This window comes from Stigmatopora nigra, chromosome 1 (genome assembly GCF_051989575.1).
Source record: "Stigmatopora nigra isolate UIUO_SnigA chromosome 1, RoL_Snig_1.1, whole genome shotgun sequence".
Lineage (NCBI taxonomy): Eukaryota > Metazoa > Chordata > Actinopteri > Syngnathiformes > Syngnathidae > Stigmatopora > Stigmatopora nigra.
Window position 1 is genome coordinate 19,952,135 of NC_135508.1, and position 17,249 is coordinate 19,969,383.

A 17,249-nucleotide genomic window follows, 5' to 3' on the forward strand; every position below is an offset into this window, starting at 1 on the left:
TTTATCCAACCTGAAGGAATGTTTTGGGCTGCTCTTTTACCGCTGTGAGCTACACAGTGGGCTTCTCCACTCTCACGCATTTCCAGTGTGTGTGTGAACACACCCAACGCCACACCTTATATTTCTAGTGCCGCAGAAAATAGCATTTTACCATTGTCAGACGGTAAAAATTATTAAGTTAATTGAGATGCCGGATCTTAAAATCATTCTGTTTATTGTATATTTGCTTTGTCACCTTGTCATACTACACAGTGTTTGGCACTCAAAATTCTGAGATTAAGTAGTAGCGTATTTTCATGACTATAAGACGCACCGCATTATTAGGCGCACCCTCAATGAATGACATTTTTCCATATATAGGGCGCACTGTATTATAAGGCGCACTGACTATTTTGGGGAAAATTTAGGACTTTTAAGTGTGCCTTATAGTCGTGAAAATACGGTAATTGCTATTAACTTCCAGGTATGAAGCACTCACTCACTACACAGTCACCTCTAGAGCCAGCCATTGTTGATGTTTTGGATTTTTTTTTTTGGTATAAAATCTTGCAGTGGGGGAGGAACTATATGATGGAAGATTTTGTAAACTAAGATGGCATCTGCATATTTAACAGTATTGTTTCAGTTCAGCCGTTAGTGTTGTTTTAATATCCGACAGTGGTGGTTTTTTGTTTTTGGTTTTCTGTTTTTTTTCCATACATAAGGCGCAATGGATTATAAGGCGCACTGTCTATTTTGGAGAAAATTTAAGACTTTTAAGTGCGCCTTATAGTCGTGAAAATACGGTATGTTGAATAATTAGGAGAAAAGTGCACCTGCTAACTTATTGAAAGCATTATGAAGAATTGAATTAAAATACAACTACCTAGATTTTTTTTCATTTAAAAAAACACCCTTTTTTATTTTTTTTAACAAATTACAATGGTATTCCTCTTTCTTTTAATTGGTCATTTAAATGTGTTTTTTTTATCACAATAATGGTGGCAAAAAAAGTAATGGCTGCTGTATAAAAGTGTAAACATCCAAACAAACAAATGTTTTGACCTAAAATTCAAAGTAATGTAGAAAAAATGCACCGGATGAAAAGTGGTCCTTTTTAACACGTTTTTTTTTTTTTTTTTATTTGCCAAGCAGAAGCAAGCGGCCAATAAAATGAGTGTTCCTTCTCACGTGGCTTCACTTTGAATTTCTCTCTGCATGTAAACAAGCTCAACCAAGTGGAAAATGGAAAATTCAAACTAGAGCAAATGAACCGGAGACATCACCGTCAGCAGGTTTGCTGTAAAAGCTCGACTTAAAAAAAATGACAAAGCTCACAAGGTTTCTTCCTCATCCCAGAGAGACGACGTCTCAACTTATTTTGGTGTACTTTGTGTAAAAATCCACCTAAACGAGAAAATGTACTTACGTGAATTCTTGTCTAATTACCCGATGAATTAAGTAGCAGCGACACCTGTCAAAACAACAGATCATTTCTGTGATTCCACTACGCAGCAGGCCCATTTTGATGGGTTAAGCTGGAAATGACAACTCCCCAACTCTGTCCCCTCGGGCTGAAGGATGAGAGCGCCATGGTCTTCTCTTTCTCCATCCGTCCCTATTAGAATAATGCATCAAACAGACATTTTAATTTGAAGTTCATTTTCTCCTCAAGGCTCCGTAAATGTCTGCAAGCACGCGTGCCGCAAGAGATAACTTCTCTTTTCCAGTCGGATTTTTCTATTTTCGTTGCGTGTTGAACTCTTCTCGCTCCATTTAAACTGTGTAGAACGACTTGTAAGATTGCAAATCTCATGAGATGTTGTTTTAATGATAGGATTTACAACAACTAGTCATTGATTTGACAACTATATTTGTTATCTAGCAGTACAGTTTAACTCAAAGTTGTCCATTATTTTAGCCTTTGGACAGTATTCATTATCAAATGGACTTCACAAAATAAGACTTCTATCTTTTTTTATATAATGATCAACACTGTCAATTTGCAAAACAAAATGTTGTTGAACAGAGGGGCAAAAACAAACATGTTTCAGCAATTCATTAACAGAAGAAAAGAATAGCCTGATTTGTTGATTGTCAATTGCAGCCACATTTCAAATTAAATCAATTTTCCTACTGGCCCCAGTGCTCTAACATAGTTGTGGTAATAAAATAGAAAATAAATACAATAATTTGCAGGCCCTTTTCGATGCAAGAGGTGTAATGTTCGAACTGATCGACATTCCACCGACCTCGCTTCAAAAATTTGTGTTGCGAAACCCTTATGAATGTTGTCAAAAGAAGAGGCAATGTAAGTGTTTAAAATACTACTAAAATACCTTTTAAGTTACAAGCATCTAATTGAAAATGGGTGACGACTTGCCTGCACCAACAATAATACATTCATTTATTCCTTCATTTTATGAACCACTTTGTCTTCACTAGGGTTGCTGGGGGTGCTGGAGCCCATCCCAGATGACTGTGGGCCAGAGGTGGGGTACATCCTGAATCGGTGGACATCCAATCGCAGGGCACATGGAGAAAAACAACCATTCAGGTACACACTCATACTAAGGGGCAATTCAGAGTGTCCAATCAGCCTACCATGCATGTTTTTGGAACGTGGTAGGAAACCGGAGTACCCGGAAAAAACCCATGCAGGAGAGCATGCAAATTCCACACAGGTGGACTGACCTGTATTCAAACCCAGGACCACAGAGCTGTGAGTCCCACGCGCTAACCACTGCCCCCGCCGTGCCAAAACAATAAAACAGTTACTGAATATTTTTGAATATTAAATACCCAATATTTTTAATCAATTTTAGTATAGTCCTTTTAAGTATTCTGTTTCTGTTTGTTCCACAATTTGATTGAAATTGGGGTTAGCATATTTGCTCTTTGGTCGCGACCAAAAGCAAAACCACAGATGACTCATTGATTTCCACAAACAATCCAAATTGCTTGGAGGTGTGAGCGCTCTGTGTGAGTCAGAGGAAAGCTAATCACTCAGCATTTATATTGCCAGGCACCCAGCGACCTTCTTTTCGAGATCTCAGCTACACATAGTGGCCATAACGTGCGTGAAATGAGCGGCGGGAGCCCGCCAGGGGTGCCTGGAACCGCGGTGGGGCTCGACACCTGCCCACCCGCCCGCCCGCCCGCGCTCAGCTGTTCCTGCCACGCTTGGTCGCATGTGGCTAATAAACAGACCTGCTCTTATCAGTGGAACTCCATTAAAGGAGTTTGCAGTCACCTGAATCCCTGGTCAGGGTGCCAGTAAATTACAAGGCAAATGTAATGGCTTTTGCTATATTGCCGCACACTGAGATAGTGAATTACACCAAAGGTCCCATGTCATTACATGTCCCCGGGATGCTGGCTCTGTTTTTATGATGACTTCAGTGAAAATCAGGTCAGTGCGCAGAGTGACGTGCTCTTTGCTCCACTTCTATCTATCATGTCCATTTACAGTGGGTAGGAGGCGGGAAGGGGGGGTCAAAAACATGGAGCAGGTCACTCTCCTCACGTCAGCCCAGTGTCTCATTGTGCATCGTCAGACAACAAACAGCTCTTTGTTAGCAATTCTGAAGTAACTGCATATGATTGGGGGAAGGGGGGGGGGGGCATGAATGAAATGGCAGGGAGATGAAATGATCCAATGACTCCAAGACATACTTTATTAATCATTTCATGCATGAATTGTGATAACCTCCCCCTCGGCTTGAGTCGCCCCTCTTATTCTGACGTCACCCTGCTATTTGCCTAATAAGAAACCGCCCACTACATGGTTCTGCCTATATTTGCTGAAATATTTTGAGATGGGACCACTAAATTGAGTTTTCCTGTTCTCCACAGGCCCGTGTGGGTTTTCTCCCGTTACTTTGGTTTCCTCCCACATCATGAAAACATACACGGGACGGGACGGTGATTGAACGCTTTAAATTTGTGCCAAGTATGGTTTGCACTGTGATTGGCTGGCAAGTAGTTCAGGGTGTACCATGTCTCCTTCCTAGAGTTAGCTGGGATGAATGAAGGAATTTACACAGTATATTCATACTGAAATGTGAATTGAAAAAGGAAAAAAAAATCATGCGACAAAGCTCATTAAAAAAAAGGTTGGTGGGTGGAACATTGTGAGATGATTTTGGGTTAAAGAGATTTAACCATCTAACTTAACAGTTGTAGAAATAGACCGCTGTTGGTATCACTTAAAAATCAATACATAGACTGACTGATACACACTCAAGGATACTAGAAACTAGGTATTATATGAAAGTGGATTCTTGTAGACGAAAACTGTTTTTGAATAGCTGTCCACAGTCATAACCATAATGCATGAAAGAGTTTGGGTCAAGTAAACAGATAGTCAAACGCATCAACTTCTAAAATACAAAGCGAGTGAAGTAGACTCAGCTGAACTTTGCAGTGTATTTTTTGATTTTTTTTTTGTGAGCCATCCAGTCACCTCTGAAGTTCGAAGGAAGTTCGCTTATCTGACTTTTTCGTATGTCCGCTTTTCCAGAAAAGAAAAGAAAACAAGAGTAGCATTCAAATAAATTACATGCAACACTGTAAATGATTTCATCATTGGAGCTCACACTGCTGGACACAAATTAGATTTTTATTCCAAAATTGTACAAGCGTATTAATTTAGAACACAGCGTCATTGATCTGCAGTTGTTCATTCATTTTTATCCCCATACAGATAGAAATGATTATGGTGTGCTTGCCTATTTGAGCTCATCCAGAAGGACTTGATTGAAGTTCCTTACGATTCTAATTTGTACGCTGTAACCTGTGAAAACTAATTTCTCCTTTCACCAATTTAGGGGTTGTCCCTTTGCCCCAAATGTGCTGTATTTAAAGGTGATGAGGGGAGCCACCTTAAAAGGCAGCAAATGGTTTTGCTGCATTCGTGGCCTTTGCAGCAAAATCTCACTCTTACAAATGTCCCAGCTTTTTAACAATATGTGTCCTCGCACAGTTATGTGGCGTGTGGTGCTGAAAATGCGCCGGTCCCAAAAATAGAAACTTTAGTCTTTAAATAGAAGGATAACACCCTTATCAAGTACCGTATTTTCACGACTATAAGGCGCACTTAAAACTCTTTTATTTTCTCCAAAATAGACAGTGCGTCTTATATATGAAAAAACAAACAGAAAACCAAAAACGAAAATCCACCACTGTCGGATATTAAAAAAAAAACACAAACGACTGAACTGAAACAATACTGTTAAATATGCAGATCAGCCATCTTAGTTAAAAACATCTTCTGTCATATAGCTCCTCCCCCACTGCAAGATTTTATACAAAAAAATCCAAAACATCAACAATGGTTGGCTCTAGAGGTGACTGTGTAGTGAGTGCTTCATACCTGGAAGTCAATAGCAATTACCGTATTTTCACGACTATAAGGCGCACTTAAAACTATTAAATTTTCTCCAAAATAGACAGTGCGCCTTATAATACAATGCGCCTTATATATGGAAAAAATGTCATTCATTGAGGATGCGGCTTATAATGCAGTGCGCCTTATGGTCGTGAAAATACGGTACATACCAAATTTTAGTTAAAAGAATGCGAATCCTAAACACTAATAATATTTAATTAGACACCGCTTTCTGTAGTTTTTAAGTTCGATGTTAGACTATAGAGCAGAGACCATTGAAACAAATACCTTGAAGAGTAAGGGCTTGTCTTTATAATTGAACTGTGTATACTTTTGCGAGCCATATATCTTCCTTGAGGCTGTCTTTACAGGCCTCCCATGGGCCCGGAAAGGCCAAGCAGCACCATGGGCTGCGGCTCCAGAAGAGTAGAAAGAGGCAGCGACAACGTTACCTTAAGGCGTAGGAGATGCCACAGGGCTCTCGTTGACAAATTGCTCTATCTGGCAATGTGAGAGTCGGGATTGCAGTAATTGCATATTTCCCTCTAATTGCTGTTGTCACCTGCACTGCTACGGAGGCAGGTCGCCACATTTGCCGGGCCGACGACTGAACTCTCACACCTGTTTCGTGAGTGCGCCGAGATGCCTGCAAAGGCAGCACGATAAATTATGCAGCAGCCCAGAGATGGGCTTCACAGCGAGAAAACGTGTGCCAAAAGGGAACCAAACCCAAATATAGTTCAATAATGTGTTGTGTGTGTGCCAGAACAAGACAAATGAAACCACTGATTTTGGAATTTTGGCTTAATGCTGGTGTGAAATTGTATATGATAATCATTTAACGAATGAGATTAACTCGAACCAGTGTGCCATGCAAAAGCATGTCTTGTATGCTGATTGGACACTCCAAATTGCCCCTAGGTATGGTGTAAGTGTGCGTGCCTGTCCGTATCCTTGTGCCCTGTGATTGGCTGGCCACCGATACAGGTGTCCTCTGCCTCTGACCTGGAATCAGCTGTGATAGGCTCCAGCACCCTCTGCAACCCTAAAGAGGATAAAGCGGTTCAAAAAATTAGATGAGATGAGATGAGATTAACTCCAACCATAACTGCTAACTGGAACAGGATTTAGTAAGGCAAGGAAGTTAATAGTTTTTTCTAAAAAAAAAAAAGTTTATTTGGGAGATGGGAGGAATCCTCTAGGTCAGGGGTTGCCAACAGGCGGACCGCGGTCCTAAACTGGATCACAATACCATTTTATCCGGACATCTGAACTTTTTTTTAATGATTGTATAAATATAATCTTATTCCAAAAGACATTTTTCTATGTGTGCGCTAGGGTAGCTACAGTATGTCTATGTTCTTTGAGTGGCAACCCCGGATTGGCAGATCTACGGGGCAGTCACAACTGTTGCACTGTTATTTTCACAGTCCATTCAGTGTAATTGTGGCGTTGTCTTGAATGAGAAAATTGGATTTTAAAAATGCTTCCTCTACAGTGAGTGGAGTGAATGCCTTCCTTTTTCTCACAGTGTGTTTTATATGCATGGAATCAGTTGGGCTTGTTAAAAGTGCAACATCAAGCTGTATTACGAAACAAGGCACAAAACCTTCGGCACAAATTACTTGTCAGGATCATTAAGGACAGTATGAGACTGCATCAAGGGTAATAATGGACTCCCTAATAACAGCCAAGTTGTTTGTGCTGCTGCACAAAAAGCCTTTTACTGATTCTGCTATCAGTGTAAAGAGGCAGTGACAGCTTTTGTCGAAGAAAAAAAAGGCAACTTAAAAAAGGGTCCCTCAGAAGCCCTAGTTGTTAAAAAGTGTACAGTATGTTTTTTTATGTACCTTATGTGCTTCCTTTTGCACTTTTCAGGGGAAATACTTGCACCAAAGTGTTAAAAAGTTTGTTTTGAGCACAAATGATGATAGGTGGATTTTGTTTTCTGAGAGATGACTACTGTATTAACAAATATTTTTTGGGGATGCAGAGATATATACTCAAAAGAAATGAATGGATTGCTAATTTACTAACTGTATGATGTCATTAGTTTGTGTCAGGTTCATACTTATGAATACATTACCTTTACAGTTAGTAAAGCTGCATAATTAAGCCCAAAAAATCAAGTATACTACCACAGAGAAGTACAATGAAGTGTTAATAGAATCAAATGCATACTATATGTACATCTATACAATTGTGACACCATTGTCTCAGTTTTGTTTGATAATGTATTATATAACATTTTTAAAATGGATATTAAAAACACTAGAAAATGTATTAATATTTTCAAATAGCACGACAATGTCCAATTTTGCATTTTAGTATGAAAGGTTGAAGTCAATGTATATAATTTGCATTTACTGGTAATACAAAATGATATGTTGGGATATGGCCAGTTTTCCACCTGTGGTTTCTATGGTTGGACTTGGCTGCTAATCCATTGATTTGTTTTGTTATTTTTTAAATACTTTAACTGGACATTTAGGCAGACTTGGTGGGCCCCTTAAATTACCTTTTTTTTCAAAATAATTACTTCTCAGAGTCGACCAAATATTCGATAAAGAAGTGATGCATTCCCATCTAAAATAAAACACTAAGTTCTAATATATTGGGTTTAGCTTGCTACTTAAGAACAACTCATGCCTTTTTACCCCGCAGGTTTCCTTTGTGTGGAAGGTGACGAGTGGTCGGAGTTGGGTTTCTTCCATTGGTGTCAAACTTGAATGTGAACAACTTGACCAGTCGTCTAATTTTAGCATGAATCTGTTGTTCTAGCCCAGTTTGTGGGCTGAACTGAGTGCATCTATGTGTGTGTGTGTGAGTATCTTGCAATAATAACTCGCACCTCTCATTTTGGCTTCTGGTGCTTGGTGATATGCTGTCAGGCTGCTGCATTATACAGAGGGCTTGTACAACTACATTTTAATCCACTCGTGTTTCTGGCCTGATAAAAGGATTCTCTCCATCTCTTTCTGTTTAATTCACACCATCATCAATCAAAAGGGCCCCCCCACACACCACCTCCACTCCCCCCTGGGCTTTGGGGTCTGCTGCATAGAGGTTGCGGGTACCCCCAGGGGGGTTAGGGACACGATGGACTGGTCACAGATGCTATAGGAAATTAAAATGCAAGCCACTGCGCAAGGTGTTACATTTCTCAGACATGCTCATTTGGAGAAATATATGAGCAACATAAGGAGGCTTATCTCAGATCGGGAGTACGACTTTGGCAGGATTATGTGAATATGATTTTAAAAACAAGATGTGGAGGGGCTGCAAAGTGTGGATGGAACATTCCCCACGTACTGGGTGCGCACTGTTTTTTGTCTTCCGCCATTGTCTGCACATGACAGTCGCCACAGGCTACTTAGTAATGAATGTGTGCCTGTAGCATGTGTTGTGTGTGCAGGCTATGAATAGAGTAAATATGCACATCTTCGCACAACAGGTCAGATTCTCAGCGCACATTGAAGAGAATATCATCAACAGCACAATGAGTGGCTGAAAGTACAAAGGAATTATGTATAAACAAGTGCTAGGTGTGACTGAGGTGTCACGCGATGATGTCTGATATACCAGCAAAGCTTTTTTTTCTAAATAAGGCTACATCTGTGGGGGTTTTTTTGGTCCTGCACATCTCCATAAACCTCTGATTGCAGCTCTTTATGTGCCACATGAAAACACTCTCCTTCTGACAGGTAGTCCAGGTAAAAATAGCTCGTTTGTTAAAAGCCTATGCGGAAATATTTAGCCACATATTCTCAAAGGAGCACGATACAACGGAAGTATTGTGTTTATTTAGATCGAGGAAGTAAGTGGACGCACCGGTATGAAAACAAGGAGCTATGACTTCAGAGAGGTTTAACATCAAACAAACGATAGTGCCAATTGGGGCAAAAAAACAAATATTTTAAGACATAAGTGCGGATGCACATTTAATTTTCAAATATTGCTTGGCATTTTGGCACATTTTGACGGATTTTTCCAGATAAACAGAATATTGTGCTATATCAATGTAACCTTTCAAGAGTAGTCTGTAGTGTACTGTAGTAGTAGTTTTTTTTTAACTTTGATAGGGACTTTGATTGTATATATATGTATGTATGTATGTGGAGATATATATATATATATATATATATATATATATATATATATATATATATATATATATATATATATATATATATATATATATATATATATATATATATATATATATATATATATATATATATATATATATATATATATATATATATATATATATATATATATATATATATATATATATATATATATATATATATATATATATATATATATATATATATATATATATATATATATATATATATATATACATATACATACATATATATATTTATATATACATATATAGTATGTATATGCACTATTTCTCCTCCGTTTCTTTGGATTAACGTGCCAAAGTGACATCATCATTTTTAGGACTTGACATCTGCCTCTATTTGGAAGGCTGCCAAAAAGAAAAGTGTGTCTCTCTCTCAATCTATTTTTTTTAAAATTGTCCTTCATTTGACTTGGAAGAATGTTCAGAATCCGTTTTTGCTTCCACAATATTATGTATAAACAGTAAAATTCTCAAATTCAAATGTTCATAAAAAAGAAGCATTTTTTGCCTCTTTAAAATTAGGATTTTCTAATGTTTTTATGCTGCCGTTAACTTTGTACTTGAGAACACCAAAATATATGTCATCCTCTTCCAAGAATACTCAGATAGACATCAGAGAATAGGGTAGATGAGTATATCTTAACTGCCAAAATTCATGTCCGCGTATCTGAACAACAAGAATTTAACTACACATTTGAGTCAGTTGTAAAAAGCTCCACCGAGCCGGCGAGATTCTATATTTGTGAGGGCTGCTTCTCAACATGGCAGCTTTGTAATAAGATGAATAAGACGGTATTTGGCAGGTGGAAGCAGACAAGAGCGATCATCTTGTCCTCCCTCCTTTTTTGAACAGGCCAATTTGAACAAAGGATTAAGTGTCCACCATTAATCATGGGCTAATCTTTGTAGATTTAGGCAAGTGCTTCCCAAAAGTAAACTCAGCTGTAATTTAATCAGTGAGTGTCATCATGGTTGAAATAGAGAGTTTACACGCAAGGATTTTTGCAATTGCTCTGTGTAAAAATAGATTATAAATTGAACAGAGGGAAAAAAAAGTGGACTATATTTCAACAACAAAACGAAGGCTTCCATATTTCAATAAATCTGCTTCTGTTTGGGAACTAAATATGGAAATGCAAAAAAAAAAGTGACTGCGAAGGCTATTTCTTTTTATTTTCTTGACTTTGCCATCTTGAAATTTGCTTTAGACAGTAAACTGATTTAAAATTTTGAAAAAAAGCCAGTTCATCTCTGCGAATAGCTTTCATTGTTGACATTATTCCCTTCAGATTAAGTCATTTCCTGCCGTTAACAGCATGAGATATCCAATTCATATGTACACAGTTCAATTGGATTTGCCGCCTATTGCCGTCAATGGCAGAAAATGAGTTAATACAGTCCAGTCCCCTTTTTTAAGCAGCCTTGTTTTACTCTTGTTATTCAGGAAGAACCTTAAAAAAAGCATTTGGATTCACATGCGCCCCATGTTGGCCGTTCTACAGCAGCAGTCTTACTTCTGAGTTGTATTTAGTGGTTTGTGGGACAAAAGTATAAATATTTGATGGAGATTCAATAATTTACCACCTGCCTGTGTGGGTAGCGAAGAGCGCTGATCCAGTCACTTGAAGACATCTTTTGTGGATGGAGAGCCCTTCAGCCTAAATGACACTTAGCCAAATAGCACTTAAGTACATGCTCAATATTTTAACAGGTCCATGCAAGGAAGCTTTGGAGTGCTTTTGCTGCTCTTGTAAAGGAGAACAGGTGGATTTTGGTGTGTGTGCGTGCATGAAACCATCACGCTTTTACAAGAGGCCCCATAGTGTCTTTGCTCAGGTTTAAAACAAATAGGATCAGATCTTTGTATGATCCTCGTTCACAGAGCCTAACAAAGCCACTGTGAACAGAGGTGTGCTTTTGTACTTTGGGTACTAGAATTCTGAAGCTGTAGTCTGCTGTCTGCACAGCCCACGGGAGGGAAGCTTTTTTTAAACAGTCGAGGTGGCACATAAATTCATGCTGTGCTCTAGAGCAGAGGTTGGGAACCCTTTTCACACAGAGAGCCAGAAACAATTCATATTTTTCAATGTTATTCCTTGAGAGCCTTACTCACAATTTAAATTTCAATATAAAGGAAATTTCCTTTAAATTCTTTTAACAACATTGTTACACTGTTGGTAATCAATGACAATATGCATGCACACGGGAGTCTAATGTAAAATAAAAATATGATTATAAGGGCGGTAGAGGTAGATTTTAGCTTACAGGCTAGCGGAGAGCCATATATAGCTATGAAAAGAGCAACATATGGCTCACGAGCCATAGGTTCTCTACCCCTCTTATAAACGCTGACTGGAGAAATGTCTTTTTTTATATATATTTTATTAATCCATCAAGTGCATTTTGTTTGCGTGGATGGCTTTAATAGTGGGAACTTCCCAACAATGCATGGATTTTAATTGGTGTTATGGATCAATCCTGTAAGTCAGTCTAATCAGTTTATATCTGTTTTATTAATTGATTCCTCTTCCATACCGCACATCCTCGTCAGGGTCATGGGGGTTGCTGGAGCCGTCCCAGCTGACTTTGGGCAGAAGGCAAAGTACACCCTCACGCTCATAATCACACCGCCACTGAGTGGGAATCAAACCCAGTCCGCCCACACCAATGTCGGGCGGAAGAACCACTTTACCACTGAGTACCCTGTGTCTGTTTCGACACTGTATATTTGAAATGATGTTCTGTTTTGAATGATGGGATAGAATTTGTTTTATTTTTTGAATTTTTTTTGACAGATTAGTCATTGATTGCACAGTGGCGATATAATTTTTGTTTAGAAAAAGCTGTAAACTATAAACAAATGAAATTTTGTTTTTTTAATTTCAAGTTATTCTTTGATCAATAATTGGGTTTTTTTTAACCTAAATCTTGACAAAACTCAAAATAAATGTACCTTTTGGCTTTTCTTTGACAGGTCAGCTGCGCAAAGCCAAAACATTTTAAAGTTCCGACTTTTACTTTAAAAAACCTTTCGAAACTTGAACCGCTCTGATTTAAAGTGAAGATCCCGTATTGAGCAAGCTTGCTTTTTCATTTTCAAATCAAACAATCTTAAATCTAACACCTTCCCGACAAAAACTGCTCTCTCCATAATTTTATTTTCCTGTATGTCAGTCTTAATTCTAAAACTTAGCTCATTCCGTAATGTTATTTTCCTGTGAGTGTCATTGACCACAGTTCTGTTCGCATTATCTCTGGCCAGCTAAGTGTTGAAATAGTGACTGTGGAAGCTTCAGTTAATGCACTGTTGATGAGAAAATGAACTTATATACACTTCATTATAAAGCAGGCGGACCTGGAGGACCCAGACTTTTATGACGCCAGGACCAGATGTCATCCAGCCACAGCCCCAATTAATCTCCGGGCCTTGTAACACGCCCCCAGAAACAAAACAACAAAAAAATGCTGATAGGTCGCGCGGGGCCTAGGCGGCCGGCGGAAAGCGAGGGTGAGAGATGCTATCCGGGGAGCAGCCGGCCCTGGCGAGCCTGCAGAGGGTGAGATAAGAAGTGAGGGAGTGGTCCCGTAGAGGAGGCTGAGGTTATTCATTGCTTTGCTGTGAAAGCTTGAGAAGATTACCCTGAGCCTGCTGGCTGTGATACAAGGGGGGACAGGCAAAGCGGGGGCCCCCTCTCACCTCTTTGTTCCCCATCCATCTGCTTCACTCTCACAATGGCTCATCAGGGCCGACCGGGGAGGAGCTGACGAGTCCGGCACAACGAGAGGAAGACGGGACCGTGCAACCTGTAAGACTTGGGAGATAGTGACCGGCCGGTCTGGTTGGCTTTAAGGAAGGATGCCGTCCAGGCTGTTTACATTGTCATTTTGCGGGAGGCATCCGCCCGCCCGCCCGCCTGCCTGCCAGCGCCTCTTCACTCTGAATAATCGCTACTTTGCTCAGACTCCGACGCCACTTGAAAGCGTGATAAATGCGCTACTCCAAACGCACGCGGGCCAAAGGACGCCGCTCGTCTCCAAATTCCGTGACCACTGTGTTTATCTTGTTGAGGAATGATCGGATGATGGAAGCCTTTTTAAAGGGAGAGACAAGAACTTTGTCATGTGCATCCCAGTGGAAAGAATCTTGTTTATTAAATTGAACGAGCACTGAATTTCATTTTTCTCATGTGGAACAGTGGCGGCAAATATGAATGGAAGAGAGCACTTCCAGGAAGTGACTATCCAACATGGAGGCAGATGTATTATTTCCACCAATAAAATGCACAGATTGCCCCCCATTCCTCATGACGCCTTCAATACTCACTAATACAGAAATCTGGCATTCCGATTTAAAGCAGCTATTTTACAGTCGTTTGGGCAATTTCTAGGTATCCTGCAGATTTTGTCTAGATTGTACCAAATATGCGCTATGTACTAGTATATTCTTAACAGCTTATTTCCAACCTATTATCAAGAGCAAAGCCTATTTTACATCACAGTCCAACATCCAACAATGCAGTGTAGTCAAGTTGAGAACATTTTGCCTCAAATTTACTCGAATTGAGAAAGTTACTCATACCGTTGACGGCGAGAAACGTCAACTGGTAGCGAACGATTGCTGTCAGGCTTCCCGTTGGAAATAGATTGGACATCTGACGCTGTCCATGATCATTCACTACCAACCCGCCCAGTTAAATTCCATCACTGGTGCAATCTTGCTTTAACTGTTTAAAAAAAATCAACATCCTTATTGCATAATGCCGATTGTCGACATTGCACTCTCTACTTGTTGATGCTGAAGTCTCTTTATTTATTCAGGATGATGATTACTCAGCACAGCTGCATGTAACTGATGAGTCACTGCATACATTTGGGTCTGCTGCAGGAAAAAAAGGCAGATTTTCTTATTCAAAGTGAAGCAGGTGCTATTTGTGGCACTTTGTCAGCATGGTCATGTTCCCCCCTATAACACACATTGTCTCTTTTGCAATAGTCATAGACTTGATGTGTTTTTTAGGGGGGGTTCAAATATGTACAGAATTTTAGTCATCAATCACCCCTGAAAATATAGCAAATTCACTTAAGATCAAAAAATGTTCCTTTTTTTGTCATGCTTAAGGCTTTTTATGGCCCACTGCAGTAAAACTGGAATGGATTTTGTTCTCTTTGCTATGAAATCTATACAACAAAGTGCCAAGTCTGATTTTTGTGACTGCGACTGTGTCTGAATTGCTACAGGCCATGTTTGCTGCAGAGTATGAATAACAACTGTGCAATTGCTGTATTTTGGCCCAGGTGGTGCTTTAGCATGAACATCTTTGCCGTCCTTACTTATGGGACATTCAAAATGGCACTTTTTTCCTCCTTTGAACAAGCCTTTCAACAAACTAAACCTGTGAATGTACTGGAAAGCACGGTGTATCCCAAGATCTGAAAAGAAGCCCGAGTTCCTGGTGCTCACACAACCAATGGACATATGGTCAATCTCCCGTCATCTGTTGCGCTGTTTACGGCTCACTTGCCCATCATTTGTTTTGCTCCTCACAAGCCTGCCAGACACCTGTTTGAACTCCCAATAAAACGTGTTTTTATTCATAGGGGAAGATGATCTCTTTTTCATCCAAATAGCTCATTTTGTCTGAAAGTAGAGTTTGTTAGGGGAATAGTAGCACCAGGTAAATTTTAATACATAAATACAAATAAAATAAAGCATTAAATTACTGTCAAACTATGGAAGCCAGAATTGTATCATGGAAAAAAATGCTGTGTTGACGGTTAGGAGTACATTACTCTCTGAGAAGTTAAAATAGCAGTATAAAGTAAACAAAATAGCAATGCCTAGATTGTCCTATTAGCTTGACTGCCCCAGTGGTGAAACTGGTGTGAGAAGATACAGCCTGAGAATGTCATCACCACAAACAGTCTAACTGCGCATAAATACTTTTTACACTCGTTTGCTGTAAAACAACGGCAAATTGATGTTATTTTGATCGTAAACCCTGTTTTCAAATTTTTAAGGTTAAAAATTGAGCTCTGACAGCTGCCAGTAATTCACTGTGAATTAAAAGATCTTTATTATCTTTTCTTTATATAAATTGTGAAGATTTTAGTGCATTCAAGCTGGCAGTGAAGGGTGATGTTTCAGTGCTATCTACAGTAATAGCCATCCAATCCCTATTTAAACTCTCAATGGTTCGATTCCTATCCCTGTCAATGGCAGTGCATGATTTAATACTTTAGCTAGCTGTTTTATTTTCTGATTCAGATTGGAGGGCCAAAATGTATTGGAAGGAGCAGGTGAAAATGTAATAACGTGTCATTCTCACAAGCATACATCAACTCCGGCATTTATTTAAAATCTGGCTTCTGCTGTGTGGATGATTGTGAGTCCCGATATTCAATTGGAGCCCTAATTCCACCCCCAACACCCCAGGGGAATCTATATTCGCCAGCTGGTCTCATAGGTCACCAGGGAGTTTGTTCACTTCCTGTCCGGACCCAAAAACTATGTGGAATATGGCGGACTTAAAAATAAAAACAATTTTAAACAATATAGTATTGCAGGAGAATTGTGGCAGTTTTTTTCATATTTTCTTCAAGTAATTTTGTGTGCGCAGCAATCTCGACATAAACAAATACTACTTTTAAACTATAAAAATGTTGATTACGATCCTTTGTGATTAATAGTGACTTTTTAAAAATGTTTGTAACATTCTCTCTCAGGCGCTTTGACTTTTTTCAAAACCGGAGATGAATCGATCCGGTGTCATAACCTCTCTGAAATGAATCATTCTTGACCTCACACTTACATGCCTGATCAATAACAGGAAAACAGTCCTCAGTTTCTCACTGCTGTATTTGTAAAGATCCCTTTCTGCATCCCTTCCATCCATCATGTCTTAGATTTGGGATCAAGGTATGCCTCCAGTGGAAAAACACGTTTGCTTAGAGGCCCGTCCGTGGACCACAGGAGACAAATACCCACCACATGGGGAGATTGTGTGTCCTGCATGCCAATTCAAGGTAAAGCCTTTTGAATTCTACTCCACATGATCTTATAATCTTATAATATTTTTTAATTGCAAATTAGTTGTTAGACAATTTGGAAATGGATCCCCTTAGTCGCAGGTTAAGTGCAATAATTAGATTTTAGGTTTTACTCCTCCCTGAACAGTAATAATACATTAATTTGGATTAATATTGCTTAAGCAACAATCTTCTCAAATGTATCAAACCACAAAACATCCATCAACATCAGTTTTACATATGCAGTTTTCTTAAAATAATGCTTTTCAATCTAAAGTCTCAAATGTTTGTGAAACCAAATAGTGAAAAATATCACATTTGCTTAATTTTTTTTTTCTTTTTGGTGAAATTATTACCGATTTTCTGAAGTGTCTTCATGATAAATCAAATATATAATGTCGAAATGAACCGTATTTCTCAAAATATTGCTGTATTATCCAAAGACTTACTATATTATCATCATGAAATTAGTGATTTACATGACCTTTGATTCCCTTTAGGCAATATCACATTAGAATAGCTGTTCTTTTCTTACTCAAAATATTCAATATCTCAGAAATTCAATGACAATGAGTGAAACTACGATTATTTCTAGGAAAATTTGCTGTTTTGCTCCATAAATCTTTTCATCTGAGTCACTGAAGACGTTAAATAATCACCTAATTCAGCTGAGTGTCAAATGTTTTGGCGCTCACCAAT

At 38.9% G+C, this 17,249-nt stretch overlaps 1 long non-coding RNA gene across 3 annotated transcripts in view; it reads left to right on the forward strand.

The window, feature by feature from the left end:
• The window catches only part of LOC144206023 (uncharacterized), a 49,050-nt gene extending 32,416 nt beyond the window's left edge, over positions 1 to 16,634 (forward strand). For 2 of the 3 annotated variants that reach the window (XR_013328270.1, XR_013328281.1), the window contains exon 3: positions 2,425 to 2,529. This is a non-coding gene — a long non-coding RNA (uncharacterized LOC144206023). Of the gene's footprint in view, positions 1 to 2,424; positions 2,530 to 16,427 lie in introns of those variants that run through there. The other variant, XR_013328276.1, reaches the window with a different exon arrangement.
• Positions 16,635 to 17,249: the final 615 nt, after the last annotated feature.